The sequence below is a fragment of the Cygnus olor genome, chromosome 2 (assembly GCF_009769625.2).
Source record: "Cygnus olor isolate bCygOlo1 chromosome 2, bCygOlo1.pri.v2, whole genome shotgun sequence".
NCBI lineage: Eukaryota > Metazoa > Chordata > Aves > Anseriformes > Anatidae > Cygnus > Cygnus olor.
In genome coordinates, this window is record NC_049170.1 from 61,108,210 (window position 1) to 61,130,413 (window position 22,204).

Consider the following 22,204-nt stretch of genomic DNA (forward strand, 5'->3'; position numbering starts at 1 on the left):
ACTAAGTAACTGGATTCTTGCACCTGAGTCTATTCTCGTGCAATTTTAAGACCTGGGCCTTAACATAGGACCAGTTATCACAAGATGGAAACTCCTGGCTGAAACACACTAACCTTTTTGTTGTTCTTAACCAGTTTTTAAAAAATTCAGACAGACATATGCAACAAACCCTGACCCTATTAGAATCAACGTGATATTTACTAGTTATTTCATGGGTACTAAGAGATACCCCGCAATCCAACAATATTAGCATTAGCCCAGGGATACACAAAGAGTACCTATCCCTGCAGCTGTGTTTATACGTACCTGAGCTGAGAAACGCCAAGAGCAGCACAAGCCCAGAACACCCTCAAGACACAGCATTAAAACCAAGCCTGCAGTTGCTTTGCCAATAGGTCCCAATAGCTCAAGGCAGACTCAGCACCACCTTATTTGGGCCCCAGTATGATTTTGCATGTCTGGTATCAGTCACAAAACAGCACCAGGACAGAGAAAGGAGAGGGGGGAATAGTGCAGCTTACCCTGCCTCCAGCAAGTCAACTCCCTACTGCTGAGGGCACTCACACGGAGGACGTTTACCTACCTCCTCTGCTCTCTCGCTCTGTCTTCAGTCATCTCCAGATTTTCATTCCCCCTCAAAATTTGGTCTTGAATCCAAGCTCAGCATGATTCAGGATTTTGGTTTTAAAAGGTTCAGAAAGTATACACTGTGTACCACACAACAAAACCTACATGAGTCCACTCAGCCTTCCCATTTCGGCACAGGGTTGCAAGCCCCAGGCTGGTCTCACAGCTGACTACTTTGAGCTTCCTCTGCCACAGGCCCCACTTACTCTGACCAGCCTCACCTGGCACCCTCAGTCCCTACTCCAGCAATGCTGCAGCTCTTCTCCAAGCCCACCAGTGGCCAGTGTCCCAGCAGGACATCTTACCTTCCTCCTCACAACTGCCCCACACTGGGGCCTGGGCTCAGGCAGCCTCAGGCTGGGCCTGCCCTGCTCTCTATCCCTCAGGGAGCAGATCCCTCGCTGTATAAATGTTTTTACCTCATCTGATGTAAATATCTTACACATCTTTGTGCAATTAAGATCTACCAGGTCAGCCTGTGCTTCCTATACCTTCTTAGCTTTTCTATACAAGTTTAAAAGAGTTATACATATGAATAAGCTTACCAATGACCAAGAAGTCACCAGGTAAATGCTACAAACAAACCCCTGGGCCTAACATTTTATAGCATAACAAGTAAAGAAGGTGACAGCACTGCACAGGCTTGCAAATGTGGAAGTGTTAGGAAAAAAAATTACCTACACTAAAAAATTTGCCATATATTTTGCAATTGCATGTCCTACATTCTCCACGCCCTTGAGGTAAAGAACCAAATTTTGAGTCTCCATACCTAGTATTTGCTGTCCAAATACCTTTAATAACTGTCCATGAGCACAGGCGTACAGACCCAGGACTACAGCGTAAAGCAATTTAGTGATACAAATCCAGGCCCCTGGTACCTAAGTGAGCTTGCACATGAAACCCATTCTCACAGATTTACCTCATGCTCATTTACAAAAACAAAAGATTACATTATTTCAGCAAAACTTAAGGCAGCCAGTCAAATAATAGAAGTTTTTCTCCTTCCTGCTGCCTGGAAGGGAGGCCTTTACTAGATGAAAAACATGAACGGAGAACCTGAAATATATAATTATCCTCCTAACCTTACTCAGTATTGCATACAACACAGCCACAGAAGCTGTGAGTATCCAAGGTAGCTTTTACCAAGCAGAAGCTAACCCAAAGCAGAAGGATACTAACCAAAAAAATAAAGAGCCTTTTACAAAAGCAATTTCAAAAGGATCATTAAATCACATCAGGAGGGGAAGACTACTACAGGCAGCAATGCCTCTATTAACAGAACAAGTTTGGGAGTCAGTCAGTTTTACGTATAGCTTTATAGGCTTGTTCTTGATTTTGTAGCCTTTATCTGAAACATCATAGGTGCTAACTAGTCACTACACAACTCCTATGCCTGTCTTGAGTTAGGACAGAAAAGCTAAACTTAAGCAATTAACATTAATAGTAGAAACAACTAAAAGTTTTTTGCAAAATGTGATAAAGAACATAAAAATGATAGGCTCAAGCCCTGTTTTTATACTTGTCTCTAAGTGGTTACACCTGCTTAAACCCCATATATTGCACCATTACTACAAGCTTCTATTTTGAACAACTGCTGAATAGATAAAGTTGAAGAGAAAAGATGTAATGTGGAGGTATTTTTATTATCTTCAATTCTAAATTTTCAACTTTTGTAAGGTCTATGGTTGCTGGATCACTATATAAAACTGTAACAAACATATTAAAAAACAATTGGAATTTTCAGCCTAAGTAAAACATATTTTTTATAGCTGCTATACTCCTCTTTCTCTCTGCATCTCTATTTTTCTTCTTTTTTTTTCACACCTCCTTGTTGACAATTAATTGTTTCCCTATATGTATCACCCTGCTCCACATAAGTGTTCTGTAGTAGCCACCTATTCCTACTTTTCCTTCAATATGGTAGTATTCTATTACTAATCATGCATTAGTTTATATATAGTTGCAATTGTAAGTAATGCTAAAGAAAAGCTAAAGAAGTTTCAGAAGATTTTCTCCTCCCATCAAAGATAGTAAGTACTAAATTCAAAGTTAATTTTTTCTTTAAAATCTCCTCCGCCCCCCCAAAAAAAAAATTGAAATCAAGTATGCGTTTTCTGGAATTTGGCCTGTAATATTTTTTTTCTTTCCTTTCAGGAAACCAAAGCACATTATATATCAGATATAATATTCAGAAAGAAGTATGATAAAATAGTATCTATGTTGTCAAATACAATTATGAAAACAGTGCAGAAGTGCACAGGTCACACTAAAGGAACCTCATCTACAAAATGTGTTTTTACAGTTATGTAAACCTTAGCTGTTTTCATAACTAAACAGGCTATTGTACATATTTACAAGGAAAACACATTATAACTGTACAAATATTTCATTTGAATTATGTGACTTAATTGAAATACTCTTGTTCATATTTTGCATATATAGCTTTGCAGTAATTTTAAGGGAAAACTTAGACACTTTGCTAGTGGGATTTGCCAGCCGAAATTTTTTGAACAGTGAGGGGACCTGCCACACAGGTTCTCCATTTCAGCCTATGTCCCCAGGCAGGTCTGGTCCCCTCCCTGCTGCCCCTCCGGTCTCAGCTTTCTCACAGACAAGCTGACTTACTGTTCTTTCCAGTTCCCAACCTCTCTTGTACCCTGTCTTTTGACAAGTTCCCCCTTTTCCTCTCCTTTGCTTACCAGTTTCTACTCCTGGCTGACTCCTTGTTTCAATCTACGCCTGTATCCTCCCTGGTTCTTGTCCTGTCTTCATTTGAATCAAATCTCTCATTCCACCATCTTCCCCAGAGGGGCAAAGATGTCACTGAGCACACAGAAGAGCAATGGTCCCTAGTGCCCTCTACCATACCATACCCTCTACCATTTTCCAAGACAGTCCAAGTTAGACACTAGGCTTTCAAGAGGGATAAATAATTATACCCATAAAAGAGGGGAGAAGATATGGGCTTAACTTGGAGCAAGAAAGATTCATTTTTCCATAAGGAAAACTTTATAACAACGCATGCTAAAGAGAGAAACACAGAACAAACAGCACAAGGGTATTGTGGAATCAGTATTGCTGGAATTTTTCAGGAAGCACTTAGACGAATACCTGTCAGATGTGATTCAGATAAGCTGATCCTGTTGATGTGCTGATGACTTTGAGGTTACTTTCACGCTTCTTTTTTTCTGTGAATCTTCAGGGGATATAGCTGTTTGGAGTTGCCAAGTGAACATGTGCCAACTACATTTTTCAAAGGCTTGGAATGTAATCAAACATGGGTGGATTGTCATGGGATTCCCAAAGAGATATCGTAGACAAAATGCTCTTACTCCTCATCAAATTCAAGCTTTCACTCTTAAATATAGAGTGTCTTTAACATGGGTAAAACTAACCCATGTTTCCCTAACCTCTGAGTAAACAGCTGAAGTATTTTGGCTGAAATTGTCTTCAAAAATATTCAGGATGAGGTAGCCAACTAGGTGAAACTACTAAGAGCAACAGCAGAAAAGGTCTTAAGATAGGAAATACTGAATTACTTTAATTATTGGCAGGGTTTGTAGCACCTTCTATATTTTTCCCTTGGGCTTCCACAAAATGGGGAAGGCAAGAGAAAAATCTCACAACCTTCACAGAAACTCTTAAGCCTCCTATGTGCCTATTTTAAAAGGGTTATGAAAGAAAATGGAGTAGGAAGCTACTGAAATTTTCAAAGAAAACTCTTAGGTCAACCCCAAAATTGTTATTTTAATGTTTTTTTCCCATGTCTGCCTAAATTTTAAGATGTTTCCCATTAGCATAACTGTCATTCTGTGTTTCACTTCTCTCTTTGTTTTGCTGTTTTTATTCGCCTTTTGACTGCAAGTTGAAGCATTCATCTGACAACGTAAAGTATAGAAAGAGGGAGTTTAACTGACATTAATTCCTATGAATTTCATTTGTTTTCTTTTTCACTAATCCAGGTACACTAACGGAATAATGCTCTGGAAACATAGATCTTTGTCAAATGTTGCAGTGAACTACAATGCAGCCCATGGGTAAAAAAAAAAAAAAAAAGTGGAAAAAGAAAAATAGATTAAGCCTTTTGTTCTGTTGAGTGGGTAGCTCAGAATCATACTCATTTTAAAACAGTAATGCACTTGATTGATTGAGAAAGCAGTCTTTATTTTGTTTTGGTTGTGTTGTCAATTACTGACTACTAAGGTTTGACTGGTGCTCACTTCTCCTCTCTTTCATGTTTTCATTACTACCAGCAAATGTACAGTTGATGGTAAAACAGGATCTGGCCCTTTCACCCTTTCTTTTTTTTCATTTCAGTTGACCAGAAGAATGGATGTTAATGGACACCTATCTGCAACTAAATAAGTCTTATTCCTTCTTCTTTTCCCCCTGTCTGATTTCTGCCTATTCCTTTTCCATTTCCATCTGAAAAATGGAAATTCCCTTCTATCTATTTGGGCCTGATTCCCATTTACACTATGGTGATTTTCTTCCATTCTGGAAATATAGAAGCTTTGAAGTACACATAAATGAATGACTTTTACACCCACTTTACAGCTGTTTTGTACTGCCAGATGGTATAAAGAGGTCTAAGTATAAAGTAGAATCAGGCTACTATCTCCAGGGGCTAAGCTTCTCAAAAAAAGAAAAATAACCAAACATAAGCATTAAAGAATGAAACAATAATAGCTATTTTTAATAAGATTTCTCTTTTCAGGTGCCAATTCCGGTCTTGGTTATTCTGGAATTAAGGGAAATTGCATGAGAATTCTTACAGTTTGCCTTGCAGGACTGATGGGGAAAAAAGAGACCAGTTTGAATCTTGTATAATTAATATCAGTCAGGGGATAGAGCACACTGGGCTCAATTTCAGTGTCCTTTTCTTTTGCTTTCTGCGCCTTCTTGCTGGTTTGCTTGGGAGTCACATCACACAGTTCATAATTAATCAAGCATTGTAGACTACTCTGGGAAATTTGCTCATGTAAGGGCTTCTGAATCTGATGGAACAAGCTTAAAAGCTGCTGTTGATCATGTTTACCCAAATGTAACTATATTTAGCTTCGCAGAGTTACTTGTGATTCACACTGGTAAACATCGGATCAAAAACAGACCCCAAGAACAGATCTTGAATACACTCACTTTTAACATCTGGATGGGGTTTAGTGTGATTTTATTTTCTTAAGAAAATGTGAGGTTACTTTGCAAGGTTTTGTTTGTTTGCTGTTTTTGTTTTTAATTTAGAGACTAGCTGAGATTCACCTACATACCTAATGAATGCCTGTTTCATCAGAAAAGAATGACATCACTGTACCAATGAGGTAAAACAAAAAATTCAACACAGTGACCAGATTAAAAGCACAGATTCCTGTGCAGTTCTTAATTCAATAAATTTCTGTGGTTCTTTGTGGTCAGAAGGAAATACTCCTTCAGCAGCATGTGTTTCTACTATGTCCTTCATGAAAGAGTCAAAGGGTACTTTACAATCCAATCCAATGCTGGATATAACCTTTTAAATAAATAAACTGTGGTTTAAGGATTTAGAAAGCACTAGATCAAAGAATGTAATCTTTGAGATCTAATAACTATGGTGATGGGCCTGGCATAAGGAGATGAGCAGAACAGAACAAAGGCTTGCTGAATATCCACAGTGCCTCTTGGGTTAAAATTTATCACAGGGTCACTCTAATTCCCTAGTTAGGGGGCAACCCTCAATTTCTCCTCTTGCTAAGAATCCAGCAGGAGTTGGAAAAAATAAACTGCAGCCAATACATGCAGGGAATGAAACCCCAGGCTTCAGTGCTTCTTTTGACTGATTATTCAAAACCCAGGTCTTACTTGTGGCCAACAGCGGCCAATGAGTTGATTGATCAACCCCTAAGATCTCAGGTGAAGCCTCCAGGTTTTCACCTACCTGCACACAGACTCCTGCTCTCCAGGGTTAATGGAGTAGAGCTGGAAAACTAGCTTATTATTTTGATTGTACATGTCTGAATCCCACTGAGCCAAGGTGACATCCAAGCCTTCAGTGTCACATAGTCTAATGTGCAATATGGTGCTGATGTGAGCTTTCCTGATCAGTCTGTGGGTGTGCACTCGTGGATGTGCTTCAATAGTTTCATGATGGCCCTTCAAATAAGCAACATCAGTAAAACAAACAAAAAGATAACTGTGTTCAGATCCGTTAACAAACCCTCACATGTACTCCAATTTGTCTTCGGTCAGGCTTTGAAAGCGTGAGCTTTGCTCGCTGACTTACACACATGGGTTTTCTTGCCTTTTCTGGTGAGAAGCTGGAGCAGGTGGTACATCCAAACTCCATACTACATCCAAACTTCTGGAAGAAATCTGATCTTTCTTTATTTCCAACCACGGATATTACGATACACAAACCAACACTTCTACCTACTGTTTGTCAAATCTGGCTGCAAGGTTAAGCTTCCCCAATTCTGAATTCAATATTGCAACCCTAAGGACATAAGAACCAAGCTGGAACATCCTGTTTTATGGTGGATTTTTTTTTTCTCTTAATGGAAAAAAAAAAAAAAAGTTTCAGCTCTGAGACCACAGTTTGCCCTGACTAAAAAGATAAATCATCATGAGTGACACTAAGTGAAATGAATTTGATGTTCTCTGCTTTATTCTTCCACATTAGAAGCCATTTTTGCATTTGCCACAACTTTCAACCTTTCCTCCAAAAGACTGAGAGCTTCTTGTTTGCAGATATTATTTCTGCTTTGTATAATCCACTAGAAGAATGTGAAGCACGTTTTGTACACAGAAAGGGACAGGCAGAGTGAGGGGAAGGTAAGGCTTATAGCCAGAAATCCTGCAATAGCTGTTTGTTCCCTAGATTTTCTTTCACTAGACACTTAATTTTCATGGGAAGCCTTTCATTTTTTCCTTCATTAACAATGTCTGAACTGGAAAAAATATCAAATGAAAAATTTCCCTTGGGACCTTCAGGGCCAAATACTACCTCAAAGGCCACTGAAAACATTCAGGACTTGCTGGAACATAGTCTTAAACTGGTGGGAAGTCCAGGACTCTGAAAGCATTCAACACTGGGCAGCATCTGGTTCCAATACCAACAGATATAGCAATCACCACAATATCTCAGAATTGTGTGCCTTAAACCATGTTAGAGCTATTTGTATGTTTAACCATTTTTAATTTTTAAATCTGGATTGGGTAGCAATCAGGTACAGTTCTCTATTTTTATCAATTTTAAAAAAATACAGCCTTTAATCACCTGTGCTAGAATATGAATAAATGGAAGCTGTTGCTTTTGCCATTGATAGCAGACAGTGATTTTAAGTCATAAGCTTGAGATCAAGATTTGAAATATCTTAAATATGAATATTGCTCTTTCAGTCTTAGTCTGTACTGCAATTTTTTTTTTTAACATAACTTCCAGAAATGGGCCAAAGTCACTGTTTTGTTTTTTTTTTTTTTAAATAGACTTGTTATTCCAGCAAAACTTCTCCTTACTTCATTGCACAGGAAATGCGAGTGAAGCTCAAGTAAAAGCTGTGTTAGAGCTTCACAGGTTGGCTCAGTAAGTGGAAAAGTAGTTAGAGATAAAAACAGTTTGGTGAAAAGGACAATATTCTGATACAGCAGTGTCTGTGATAGCATGTCTAACAGCAGCTGTTCTGCAATAAGATTAACACGATTTTCACTAATCTGCCTGTAAAAAGCTCATGCCCTGTTATTTTCTGTTGCTTGAATCTCTTGTTTCCATAGCAGGGGGTGACAAAAAAAATAAAAATAAATAAAAATTAAAAAAAAAACTTTTGTCTTTTACCATTGCTCTTATAACATTTCCTTTTTGGAAGCCATTACACAGCCGGATTGTGTCTTCTTTGTTTCTTTGATTGTGTCTTTCAGACACATAAACCTGAAAGCCCTGAAAATGCTACAAACTTGTAAAATAAGAATTACTTGATGAAATCAGTGACTGAAGTAACATGAATTTCCTTTCTAACACTTTCTTTTTGCTTAAGTACCTGGTTTTCTTTGCAATGCCCATCTGTGGGTTGAGAGCCTCATCCTGCAAAGAGCAGACCAAATAGATCATGCTGAGCAAGTAACACTTGCTGTGTTATACGTAACACTTTCTGGAAACATCACAGGAGCAAAAGTTACTCTTGCAAGTAAGATTTTGCAGCAGTGCTTATCAAATTATTGGATTTGTTTTACAGTAAGGTGGTCCATGAAAACCCATCAAGACTGGACCCACCTGTTTTGACAAGAACAGGTGTCAGCATCTGGCCCTGTAAATCCTTACTGGCACAAGCAACAGGCACAGGACAGCTGTGCAGTACACCTGAGAGTAAGATCATGTTTCAAAGTTCTCTTCCCCAAAACACATTTCCTCAACTTTAATGCACAAGCGTTAATGACATTGATTGCTGTTATGCATGTGAGTGAAAGGAAGACTGCATAAGAACTTGCTGGACCTAATTTTGCTATAATCAAGTGTGGTGTATACAAATTGTACCACTCTTTGATGATAATAATAATAGGCTTTTTTTAATCTTAGTAACTACAAAATCTATTTTAAATAGCTTAAGAAAATTTAGTTTAAGTGATTGATAATGTAAGGTTGGATTGGAATAAAGCTTTTTGTGTCCCCCCCCCCACTTTCTTTTTCCAGCTTGCTCCCTCTACCACTTTTCAAAATGGCTAGGAATTTAGAACAGTCTCTTGATCTTCAAAATTTTCTTTTGATCTAACAGTTAGATAAAGCTCTCCTGTGGAACAGCACTACCAGTCAACAGAGAATCAGTAGCAAATATCAACAACTAATCTTTCTCTTTTGAAGAAATAGTCCTACATATCACAGAGGTTTCACAGCCAATGATAAAACAAAAACCCTGAAGCTGTAGTCCATTTACCTGTAGCCCTGACATCCTTGAAACCTAAAAATGTTCAGGGGCCTTGAATTACTATCTTTAATCCTAATCGTCAGTTCTAATTGTAAGAGTTTACATTACAATTATTTAGCTGGCATTTAAACCAGGCTTAGTTATATTTATTAGCTGTGACAGTTACTCAATAGGCAAGTTGGACCAGATCCTGGAAAGTGTTATTTATGTGAGGAGTCCCACTGAGCTCAGTGCTGTGCTGTGCAGCTTGAGGCAGCAGGCATTGCTTACATACCTAAAGATTCAGCAGCTGCAGACTTCTTACATGCACTTAAGTTGCTGAGCAACTTTTAAGTAGAGGCGTAAGTCCTGTTAACTTAAATGAGATATAATCACGTGTATATTCAGAACTGAGCAGTCTGAGGTTCTTCCTGCTATTTTTACAATTTCAGGAAAAGAAGCAGCATTGCAAGTAAATGCCACTGAGGGATGTAAATCACAGGAACAAGAATATTTTGCCATGCCCTCATCTAATGTTGAAAATGCTATATACAATTTGTCTTCAATTGTCCTTTTATTTTCTCACATTTGAGTTGCAGTTCAGATCAGAGAAGAAAAATAAAAGTCTTGTTACAGCTACAGGTCAGTGTGAGATAAGAGGCTCAGCACGGTCACTTCTATGTACTGTACATACAGAAGTGGCCCAGACTGATATTTAGTTTATCAGCCTACCATCTAGGAAACACAGAGGTACTTGAATGTAAATACATTGCCAAAAGATAAAAATCTACATCACTGGATGAGTGTTGCTTGCCCAGCAATTTAAAGGTCATCTGACATACATTATTTTTCTTTTACAATTAGAATAACAGTGAATATACACAGAGTGCAAATCACAGCTTTTTAGAGCTTTGACCTCTTAATTGGCCTGACCCACAAACTAACACGAGACAGCAGAGAAGCACATGAAATAGGAAAAAAAAAAATTAAATAAGGAAAAATGAATAAAGATGTTTTTAGACGGCTGATTTCAATTAAAACCTGATTTTGGTGTGAAAACAAGAAAAATCTTCTTAAGCATGAATGAAAATGATAAAAATCCATCTTTTCTGCTGTAAAAAGAAAAGTCAACAGAGAAATGCATTCTTTTGCTAGAATCCAGGCCTAGGACCAAAGAATTTACATATATTAAATTAACGAGATCCAAACTCCTCTACAACAAATATTTATACTGTAAAATATTACAGCCACATTCCTGCATCTCCTTACAATAATAATTCTTAAGGACACAGTATGCTGGAGAGCGTATAAAACAGCACGTTTCTGTGGAGATGGAATGCTTCATTATCAGAGTACCAGCTTGTTCATAAATATTAAAAAAGAATGTTTTTGAAGTTTCTCAAACATGATTCTTATTGTTTACACTGCCTCTCTACTCCTGGAAACAACAGTCAGCTTGTACCTGTCCATACACCTCTCTCTCACTTTCTTAAAGTGCAGAAAGCGACCGCTGGTGACTGCAAAGGACAGCCGTGTCTGTGCTGGGCACTGAGAGAGCAGACAAGGGGACACATACTCTGACCTCACTTATGCAAGTAGTCATGCTTACAGCAAAGGGTCTGGTCCTGCTTGTGAGAACAGGATTTGTCCCAAACTGATGATGAAAGCACCTAATTCCTTCATGTATTCTCAAAGCGCATCTTAAAATTATGTGTAAGTTGGTTCTTTTCTGTTTGCGTAAGTTATAAGCGCTCCTGTGTATTAGAGACAAGAATGGGTATTCCAAGAGAAAAGGACCTTCTCTACTACTACAAGAGGAATCACTTAAAGATGCTTAAGACAAACTAACACCATAGACCTAATTTTTGTTTGGTAAAAATTAAACTCCCGGATATGCAGTGATCTGCACTACAAAACAATACTGACAACAGAGCAAACTTCTGGAAGTGGCCCATGAAGTGAATGGTCTCTCCAAAGCATTTTTCCCCCTGCTCTGTCCCCATTAATTGTGGAGGAAAAAAAAAAAAAAAAAAAAAAAAAGGAAAGAACAAATAAATCCCAAACCAAGAAACTAAAACATAGAACAGGAAGACCCACCTCGGCTAAGCAATGTATCACTCACCTAAACTGGGCTCCGGAGCAGAACTCTCTATGGGCAGAGAGCTGTGTTTACCCTTGCATAAATAACTTTTACCAGATGATGAGGTTACATGGAGGATGCCATTGAAATATATAAAATAAACATGGGTAGCATGTAGAAAGAAAAGTCAAACATCGCAATAATAATCACAAAGGCATGCTTATTTGAAGAAGAGTGTTACCTAATTTACTTCCTCTCACTTCAGAGAGATCTTATTTAAGCACACGCACATACCGTTCCACCCCCCACCCCCCATATATTTGCAAGAACCAGTGAACACAAATGTGCAGCCAACCCGGGCCCTGAGGCCGGTGGATCAAGATGGCAGGCTGGCCTTGGGTCCCCTGGGGCCAGCAGAGCCAGAAGGGTGATTGGACACGGTGACCTGTCTGCATGAGATGAGACAAAAACAGGAGGGCTGTAATGCTGATGAACTAACCTGTCACTCACAAGCTCAGGTCTGAAAAAAATAGAAAAAAAAAGAAAGAAAGGAAAGAAAAAGAAAAGCAAAATAGAAGAAAAAGGTACAGAACAGATTTTTAGAAAATACGGAAAGTAGAAAAATATTTGGAATAATTACATGATGCATTTAATTACCTGTTCATTTAAATAGGGTCAGGCTATACACGGAATGTGCCACAAAATCCAGCTAATTGTTTATCTAAAAGCAAAAGGCGTTTGTAAAAATAACGGATATCTTGGTTCAGCGTGCAAGGAAGGACGCTACAGACTACTGCTGTCAGGGATCGGGGTTTCATTCCAAGCACTCCAGTTATGAATCAAAATCACAATGAGCAATGAGCTTCTAGATCTTGACACACTAGGCAAGGAGGTTGTTCTTCAGAGTACTTGGCTGTTTAATTGCTTGCTTGGGGGAGGAAAAATCCAGAGGGAAGGCGTGCATCCAGTTCTGCACCTTGGAGCCAGTACAGCCAGGTGCTAGGTAGTGGTTAGGATTGCAGAGCTCTGCTGACCATTGCCATCACCAGTGGGAGCCACTGTGGACACTGGTGCTCAGAGACAGAGGAAATCAAGGATTTAAAAAAAAAAAAAAAAAGAGTGGAAAATGCATTTAATGATGAACAAGTACTTCGTGTTGAAAATGCCTTTAGATCAGCATGCTCCTGCTATTACTTTTGTGTCATACACAGACGAGTGTTTGAACTACAAATAACTGCTAGTGTTTCTGATCTCTATTGGAGCAGAGATACACATGTATAGTTTGGATTTTTAATTAGGCAAGTTCACACTCCATTAGCAGCAAACAAGATGGAATTTAAAGCTATATCTGCAGGATTAGCTAAAACAAAAATTAGTTCTCACAGCTGGAGAAAAAAGACATGATTCTGAAATTATAAAAAGGAAAATGATAAACATTTATTTAAAGTTTTGATTTCTGAGGTTTGAAAGTTAAAGAAGACTCTTAAGAACTTTTTCTAAAACAATTGTGTCAGGAAATGAATGTCTCTTCTAGCAATATACACATCCCAAATATGCAAATCTTTATTATTTATCAATACCAAATACAGACTTACAACATGGCAAGATTTCATGGCATAAGGTTTGTCTTTTGATGGTTATTTTCTCTTATCAGCTGAGTATTAGAGTACATTATGAAAGTGTATTTCTAGTTTCAGTCATGTATGGTAATTATGCTGATTGCTCTGTGCTTCCCAAGTTTTAAGTAAGTCTTTGATTCTATAACTAGAGAATACTTTTTTTTTTTTTAATAATAATAAAAAAAACCAACAACCAAAAACCAGAATTTTCTTTAACTTCATTTTATCTTCACAAATAGCTAATAATGACCAAACACTGGACAATAAATCAAAAACATATTTGAAAATTTTGTGGTTTTATGAACATTGTTGGATGTGTCCACTAACACATACAATAGGTAAATATGCATACACAGATCAAAAAATGCCTGAAATACTTAACAATTAAGTTGCACAATAATTAAATCCATCAATTATAACAAATAAAACAAATAAGTTAGTCACCTAAAATAGCTACATGTATTTTTCTTTGAAGTGTTATTGATTTTTAGGAAATGAAATTAAGTAACACATGCAATAAACATTTTTCCAGGTATTCACTGAACTTTTTTTTTTTAAATTGATGAAATATGCAATATTACACCCAGGGAAAAAAAAATGTTCATACCCTTTTAAGCCTCAAAATCACTTTCCTAGAACTAGCAACCTTTAAATATAAAACAGCTAACTCGCACTTTCTTACATGCCAAAGAAAAAGTTACATTAAAGGGATATCACAAGCTTTGAGATTTATCAAGGTTTCAGGATAAATTTTCTGTCAACTGTACTTGCACAAAACCTTGCCATTGCACTTGCTTTACGATCATTAAATATTTCTCTTTAAGACTGGACAAGTTTACACAAAAAGGTAATTAACCTGCTCTAAAATACATATTTTCAAGCAGTGTAATACCAGCAAATATGCCCCACTTTTTAGGTGCCAGGCAGCCTAATAGAAAGCTGTTAATGTTTGGGGGATTTTTAATAAAAAATGTATTTTCTATTTTTAAAATATTTAAAGCAATAAAAGTCTGTGGTAAACATGGTATTACATATTTGACATTTTCTGCCTAGAAATGCATTACTGTGTACGATGGTATTAATAAACCATGTGCTTTGAGGGACTTCTGTGCTTTGCCATAATTTAGTTGAAAACAGTGCACAAGATGCGTATTTTTCCACCATTGTATCAATATATAGGAAATAAATACTAAGTCATCACTTCAGCAGTATGCGTTCAGTACACTGGAAACATATGCAAAAAACACAAACTTTTGAGAGTTCGAAAAATATCCTTTGCCAGAGACTGATTTACAAGGCAGTGGTTAATGAGAAGGTGTTGAGCGCTTAAGATTTTGTTAGAAGAAAAGAAAAACAGACACCCTCTTCCGACTCTGGCTGCATTCATAGGAAAACAGCCTTCCGTGTACAACAGGAGAAAATAATTTAATTTCTGTCCCCACTCCAGGTTATTATTCGAAGCAAATGAAAAGACAATGATTCTTCTCTCTTCTGGCTAAGCTCAAAACAGCACAGTTACAAGACACACATGAAAACTACAGACTTATCAGAAATCACAAAACAGAAAGAGAAGGACTCACTGACCCATTTGGAAGACAAAGACGACAAAACGGAAAAGCCTAAAAATCAGCTTGTGAGGCCTTTGAGAGATATTCTTCTGGCATTTCATCACAGCAGCCCCAGACCAGTTCCCTTCCCTGGATACAGGGAGGGAGAACTAAATAGAGCTGTTTATTAAAGCTGTTGTGCTGGATTGCATTAGGAAGCACGAGCAGACCACCTGGACCTTTCAGATTGTGGCAGTGTTTAATTTGCAGGCTGTCCCTCCGCAGCAGCAAAGACTACTACGTTTACCAAGCTCAATCACACATTATCTGGGTTAGGAGTAAAAGAATAAAAAAAGAACGAAAAAAAAAAAAAAAAAAAAAAGGAAAGGAAAGGAAAGGAAAAAGCAAGAAATAAAGAAAAAAGAGGGAATAAAATCCACAGCCTGTAGTATAGGAATACAGTCAATATAGGAATAATGAACAGCATCAGAAATAGAAAGCAACTCCCTAGCAAACAGAAACACTTTCACTCTTCAGTTCTTCTACTTCAGCACATTTAAACAAAATACAGAGGTAATTAATAACTAGCTCGATTTTGCAAAGCTCAGACCAAATTATAAACTGGGTTTATTAAAAGAAAAGCATGGTATTTTAGGTTTAACTCGTGATTCCCTGGCCAGATTATTGTGGTTCTTTTGCCTTTCTCACTTTCAGTACTACACTCGCTGGTAGCTGAAGATACAGATAGAAAGATGGTACTGTAAATATGAATTATGTGAATCATATGGTTAGACCCTTGTGAAAAAAAAAAAAATAAAAGGGGAGTTGAGAAATGGCTGACTCCATACCTGACCAATTACAGCTTGCATGGTCCCTGTGTCCTGCTGAGCTGAAAGATCGCAATCCATCATATGTAGTCTTTGAAAAGGAGAATGGGGGTTTTCTGGCATGCATCTGTCAATCAACTTCTGCACTCACAACCATCACCAAAAGCAAGGGAAAAAAAGTCAAGCTGCTCCACCAAATAGGATGAAACAGTCATGTGACCTTCAGCACACTCACACACATACATACTTCCATATAACGTATGAATTTTCTGCAGATATGAAATGACATTGACAAATACCCAATACCAAGTAAATAAAGTGAGACAAACAGCTACTCACCAAAGACAAAACACTTGCTGTAATCTTCAGCCTAAAGATTTAATAAACCTAAAAGGCATTTTAAGCCGAGGCTTTTCTTTGAGCCTAAACTTTTCAGATAAGGTGATATAATTTTATATATGCAGACAGTGGTCAGCACTTTAACCCCTTGCATCCTCTCACAGCCTCTGCTTTTTATTTTCCCCCTCTATGCTTCTACTTTATGGCTGTTTGACTTCCTAATTAATTTTTTTTTCTGTTTCCTTTGTGTCAAAGTGAACAGCCTCGCACTGCCTTTCCATACATGCACAAATTAGGAGAACTTGGTAGAAGAAAATTACCAACAAGACAGCAGGGAGCAGGGGCTGCGGACCTGCATCAGTATTCACGACCCAAATGTGTCTTGCTCCTTTACTCCACCCAGAAGTTAAATGTTCTCTTTATTTGAAATATATATTAGGTATTAGTTTATGCGAGCTGTGATGAGCACTCAAAATATAAAATATTCAGACTATGTAAATCCTACTTACAGATCCTTTCCATTTTGAAGGTTAGCAGAGTTTGGTTCATTCACTGCTCCACTGAACTGACATAAAATGTTGTTACTTATGATGGCAAACATTACCATTTTTTCTAATGGAAGCAGTTCGTTTCATATATTTTTCTCTCCGAGTTAAGATTTGTAAGAATTTCCAAGACTATTTTTTTTCTTCTTGTCAAAATACATCAGCCACTTGTCTCCAAAAACTGAGTGTTGTGAACAACACACCACGGCATTGATTGCTGATATGTTATTGGCCAGTGATTGCTGAAGGGTGACATTAATGTAACCCGGTAGCACTTTAACCCTTCAAAGATCAATGCAGTCCTCTGGCAATAGGTTAGAATAACAGCCCATACAATTTTTGCTGCATCACAGCTTCCTATAAATATTAGTGCATTTTTCTAGCCTCCTAAAATTGCATTTATGTTACTGGTGCAAAAAAGCTGGTTTTCAAAGATTGTCAGAAACTAAAATGCAGAAAAAAGCAGCCTGGTCTCTGAGCATAATATAATGCACCCCTTCCATTTTAAATAAGTTTCTGACAATATTTTGAAGTTATCTCTTTTTTAAAGGTATTGACAATATTGATCTTAGTGTGTGATACCAAAGAAATGCAATAATATCAACATATCCCAATTGTAGGCACATCATTTACCAGTCGAATAGCTTTTACAATATAATCTTAAGATCCAGCGTCCAGGAATGCTTAGAATATAATGCAACATGTGTGTATGTATATATATGTGTGTGTGTGTGTGTGTGCGCGCATGCATGTAAAAGAGAGAGAATTTATTTTAAGACGAGTGAGATGGGCAGGATATATCAATTTTATTTTGCATTATTCTAGTCTTTATAATATATTTTTTAAACTTAAAAAAAAAAAGTTAAGAAAGGAAGCTTGGTACATATTCAAAAATCAGATACAAGAAAAGAATTCATGCTTAGATGCGCAGGGAGCCAGGAGTGCTTCTAGGCCAACAAGATATTTTAGCTTTAAAAGTTTTTCAAATCGAGCATTTTCTAGAGAGAGATGCAATATTAACATTGAAACTCTGCCTCTGGGATGAGGTAGGAATACTTGAAATGGTGCTTTCAACATCTGCTCTGCATTTCACTTATAAACATATTAAAATGCACCATTTGTGCTGAAATCTTATCTGCTTCTTACTCATGGAAGAAAATACACTGAATGAATATCTTGAGCTGCCTTTTGGTCAGCTGAGAATTTGCTGCGGTTTCATCCCTCAGGACGACTCTGTGGAAAATCCAGGCGTCTTGTGAAAGCCACAATCAACATCCATATCATCATAAGCAGCCCAAAATGCAGTTGGTAAATGGGGGAGTGAGTAGAGGAGATTGCGTTGGCTGTCTCCAGAAAAACAGACAGTCTGAAGGCAAATACTGTACAGGAATCTGAACGGAAAGTTAAAAGATGTTGATTTTAATGGTTTCTTTCCAAGAGGAGCCTTTTTGTAATGTATCTGCACAAACATCATTCAAATTTCCTTAACTTCTCTGAGCAACTCAACCTCACAACTACTTCTCTGGGGTTTTAATTAGCAAAGACACTAACGTAGACACATGTTGCAGCACCCAGCTAAGCACAGTGGTGCACATAAAAACACATGCATGCACACAGGTTTGCTGTGCCCTTGTGCACCGACAAACCAGCCAGCCTCACACAGAGCTGAACGAGCTCCTTACACCCAGGAGGAGCTGTGCTGCCACTCCTTTTACCATCATTAACCTGTTCTCCAGGGAATGCCAGTCCACTGTGTAAAATCCACAAAAATGCATGGCCAGCCAGTGCTTCTGCATGAAATCACTGCCATCCCTCATCCTTTGGGCCCCTCCATTGGCCTGTAAGAACTGACAGCCAAACACTGTCTTTTTACTTTTTTTTTAATTACACCAAGGAATTGTCTCCCTACCCCCCAAACATACCCTTGCTTTTCTCCTCAAAAGGCAATTTAGCTCTCAGGATATCCATCAAAAAAGGGAGGGGACGAGGTGTCTTGTAATCTGCCCCAGGGCAGGCTGGAGTGGAGAGCAGAGTGCAAAGGGGAGCTCAGCAGGCCAGGCTCACTCTCCTGTTGCCAATTCGAGAAAAACTGTTGAAGGACAGCAGACAATATTGCATCCCCTCCAGCTGTGCTGCATCCCTGGCAGAGATGTTCTCATCTCATGTGAAACTGTTTATTGGTGTAATTCCCACAGCACACCTAGAGGAAGGTGGTCAGAGCACGTAGGCTTTATGTGCCACAGCAGCACTTGCACAATGGGCCAGGCTTGCACCATTGGCCCTAAAACTATTAAGAGAGGGGCAATGGTCAAGGTTACAAATGGAAGAGGCTCAACAATGACTTAATTTGTGAGACTGCAAGTTCAAAGGGATCCAAAGCCTGTGTTTTGAGTTGCACAGTGGATTTCTGAAATCCAGGAAAAGTGGTGGTGCGCAGTGACACAACGACTTTCTATCTTTCGATTGATTTTTTTTCCCAGCTATTGCAGTATGCTTCTCCTGTTTAATTGAAACAATAAAAATTAAAACAGTACTTTTGGATAGAATAATGTACTTGATTTAACTCCCAGGTACAAAGCTAAGAAGTTTGAAAACAGCATTATTGTATATAACAGTGTCTTTACTTTCTTCCAGGAGAATAGAATATATATTTCCTCGGTGAGAACAGCAAGAATTAGAATTATACAGTAATGCAAAAGCCAATTACTTCATAGTTAAGATGGTTAAAACACACATTAATTTTTTCCTGCTCCTTAGTTATGATTGTTTATGTTTCCCTGCCTCAAAAACTGCAAACCTTGCAGTCCATAGAACACAGGGTTTTATAACGTCTTTCTGCAGTTGCTCAAATGCCATAGGAGAACTTGTAGCAGCTCTAGTGAATTGAGCGAGAGATCCTCCTGCTTTTTACAGCCTTGGTACACTAGGGGGACTATTTTTCCTCTTTTCTGGAGTGATGGATGCACAGCTCTGTCAGAGCAAGCTGTTGTACCTCGCAGCATAGGCCCTTTACTCACTGGTGCTGAACAGGTTAAACACGCAAGGCTCGGGCTTGCACTCTTTGAAGATAAACAAGCCTAATTCTAAGCTGTCAATAGCTCTTCCTCTCTCTCTCCCTCTCTCTATCCATCTCTGCCAGGCCAGGCACTATATTGCATTTTGCATCTTGATTTTCATGGATATTTGAATGGGTTTTTTCTGTATGAGCAAAATTCTGTTCTCACGTATGCTAATTCCAAAGGAATTGTTTTGTATTAAGAGACACTAATGGATACAGGCTCTCTCTCTGCAAGTCCATTCTGGTCAATCATTTTTGCTTTTGCAAGGATTTTTTTTTCATTTTTTAAGTGCTGCTTCTAATTTCATCTCCTCCAGATTTTTCACTGCATAATATCTGGGTGCTGTCTGCTCACCCCACAGCTCCACTTTCCAAAACTAGACTCCTAGGACATCCTCACTCACTTCAGGGACTGGCAATTCCTTCCATTCATAAACACTGTGGCTATATCACGAAATGAATTTGGGGAATAAAACTGCAAGTTGCTGGAACAGGGCAGAGCATAATCCCCATTTTCATTCCTACAACGCCAGTAGGGAGGTTCCTTTCCCACAGAACCATTCTGCACTGTTTAAAGAAAATTTGTGCAAAAGCAATTTCTTTCTTTCTGTTATTATAGAGAAAAGAGGCTTGCTGTCCACACTTTGTATCTTTGGAAAGGTGGGGAGAAATTCTCTCCCTTTCCTGCTACATCTAGCAAGCTGTGTTGTTTGAAAAATGGTCTTTGTATCTCAAGGAGGGGCTATTGTTCATATTCCAGGTTTCTGATTAAAGAAGAGTTTATATCAGATGGAGAGCACCTCCTAAAAAAAGTCTTGGAAATGGGGCTATGGGCTCCTCCTGTCTCTGTAGTAAAGAGCCAGTGTCTTCCTCTAGTGTTACGTAAAATGAGGGGAGGTTATTACAGCAATGATGCTGGAATTAGTCAGATGACAAGCTAATGTCTGGCCTCTCCCAGGTGAAACAGAATTGTGGTGGAAGCCTGCCAGGAGGTGAGATGGATTAGCAAGAAAAGGTGACATTGGCTGGGTAAGGATTAAGAATATACTTCCCCAGTGTGTTCCTAGCTACCACAGTCTAATAAAGCCACATTCATCACATCTCATGGCATCTTCTGCAGTGTCTGGGACAACAAGCTTTTAAAAACATCTCTTTATTGGATATAACACAGACAATAACAGAGATTTACATCATGCAAAGAGTATATGGTATTTGCTTGAACCAACATTATTCAAGCAAGGCAGCCAAGAAATACAAATAAGTAAAAGATGATTCTTACAGTGAAGAAATTTATTTTTTTTTTTCCGAATTTCTGCAAAATCATTGGCAGGATTTAGAACATGACATTGAGAAAGACAGCAGAAACATTAAAAATAAGGCATCCTTTCCTGTTCATTAAATTATAAGAATTCATTAATCAGTCACAGCTTTAACAGTATAACTCTTCAGAGCAGTAATGCTCTTATCAAACCAATGGAGAAAAGTTCACAGTGTGTATGTGATGATTAACTTCTAATTCACTGATATATTTGCTTTCATTTATTCAAGCTGTAATGGTTCATCTTGCATAGCCACTTCTCCCACTTCAACATGAGACCATGGAGTGACCAGCATTGAAGACCAGAAAAAAGAGTGCATGTTGATGGGACAGGAGAGGTGGGTATTGCCATTGAAGGTACACATTTCCTACACACTACATATTCGTTAGATCCCACTCCTAAGTAGGTGCCTCTCTCCCATGGGGAAAAAAAAAAAAAAGGCGCCTAAGTAAAATGATGTACCTATATATCTGTGCTTCTTTGCTCCAACCACTTTCGATGGTGTTTGAATATTCATGTGTCAAACAAAGGTATGCTATATACAGAGAGGTACTTCTTGGCATTACATTAGGACATCTTTCAGTGAGAAATGTTTGATCTGCTGGTAGTCAGTTCACATTGTTTGGTTACACACTTTATATCCTGCTGTGTATTGCACAGGATCGAGAGTGAGAATGTGAGAGGTCTGAGCTACTGAGATAGCTGCCATGTACTAATTGTTCCTTGGTTGTTTCATCTATCACTAAACTTTGTTATCTAGCTGTTAACACCTACATATGCTTATGCATATGGCAAAGTTATTAGTGATGACAATTACGATAGATGCAATTAATAGCAAAACCTATACTTAAGTGCTTCTAACATTTTATGGGCCTTAAGATGTTTATGACTCTTTGACAGGCTTTAATGCTCAGATGTCTGCTGAGGATCAGTTTCTGTCCATGGTTTGCTGTTACAGAAACCTGACTCATAAAGGTGAGGCAGGGTAGGTTTATGGAAAAAGAAGCCCCTGATGGTTGCTAAATTAACACCCTCTGGTTTAGGAATAGCCTAAGCTGCAAAATATTGGAGGATGAGGGTATAAAAGAAGGTCGTCAGGGAACAGCAAGGACCAGCTGCTGTCTAAAGGCAGGTGAGCCAGGAGGTGCTGGTAACCCTGGCGTAGGCCATGTCCTCACTGGTGAGGCACCATCCTGTGTGGTCTGAGCCTGGTGGGCAGGGCCAGGAGCTGCTAACCCACTCCATCAGCAGCCCCTGACTCAATGAGGGGGTTGACCCATGTCCAGGGTCTGGCTAGGGTTTCTAGGAGAGACAACTGGAAACAGGCCTGGAGACAATGCTGTGACATAGTTCCCAGGTCTACCTGGGAGACAAGG

At 38.5% G+C, this 22,204-nt stretch overlaps 1 protein-coding gene across 1 annotated transcript in view; it reads right to left on the reverse strand.

The window, feature by feature from the left end:
- Positions 1-754, reverse strand: part of POU6F2 (POU class 6 homeobox 2) — a 307,800-nt gene extending 307,046 nt beyond the window's left edge. Inside the window, exon 1 of the mRNA XM_040549009.1 lies at positions 584-754. The gene's annotated coding sequence lies outside the window, so the exon portion shown is untranslated. The remainder of the gene's footprint in view (positions 1-583) is intronic.
- Between the last annotated feature and the right edge of the window lie 21,450 nt (positions 755-22,204).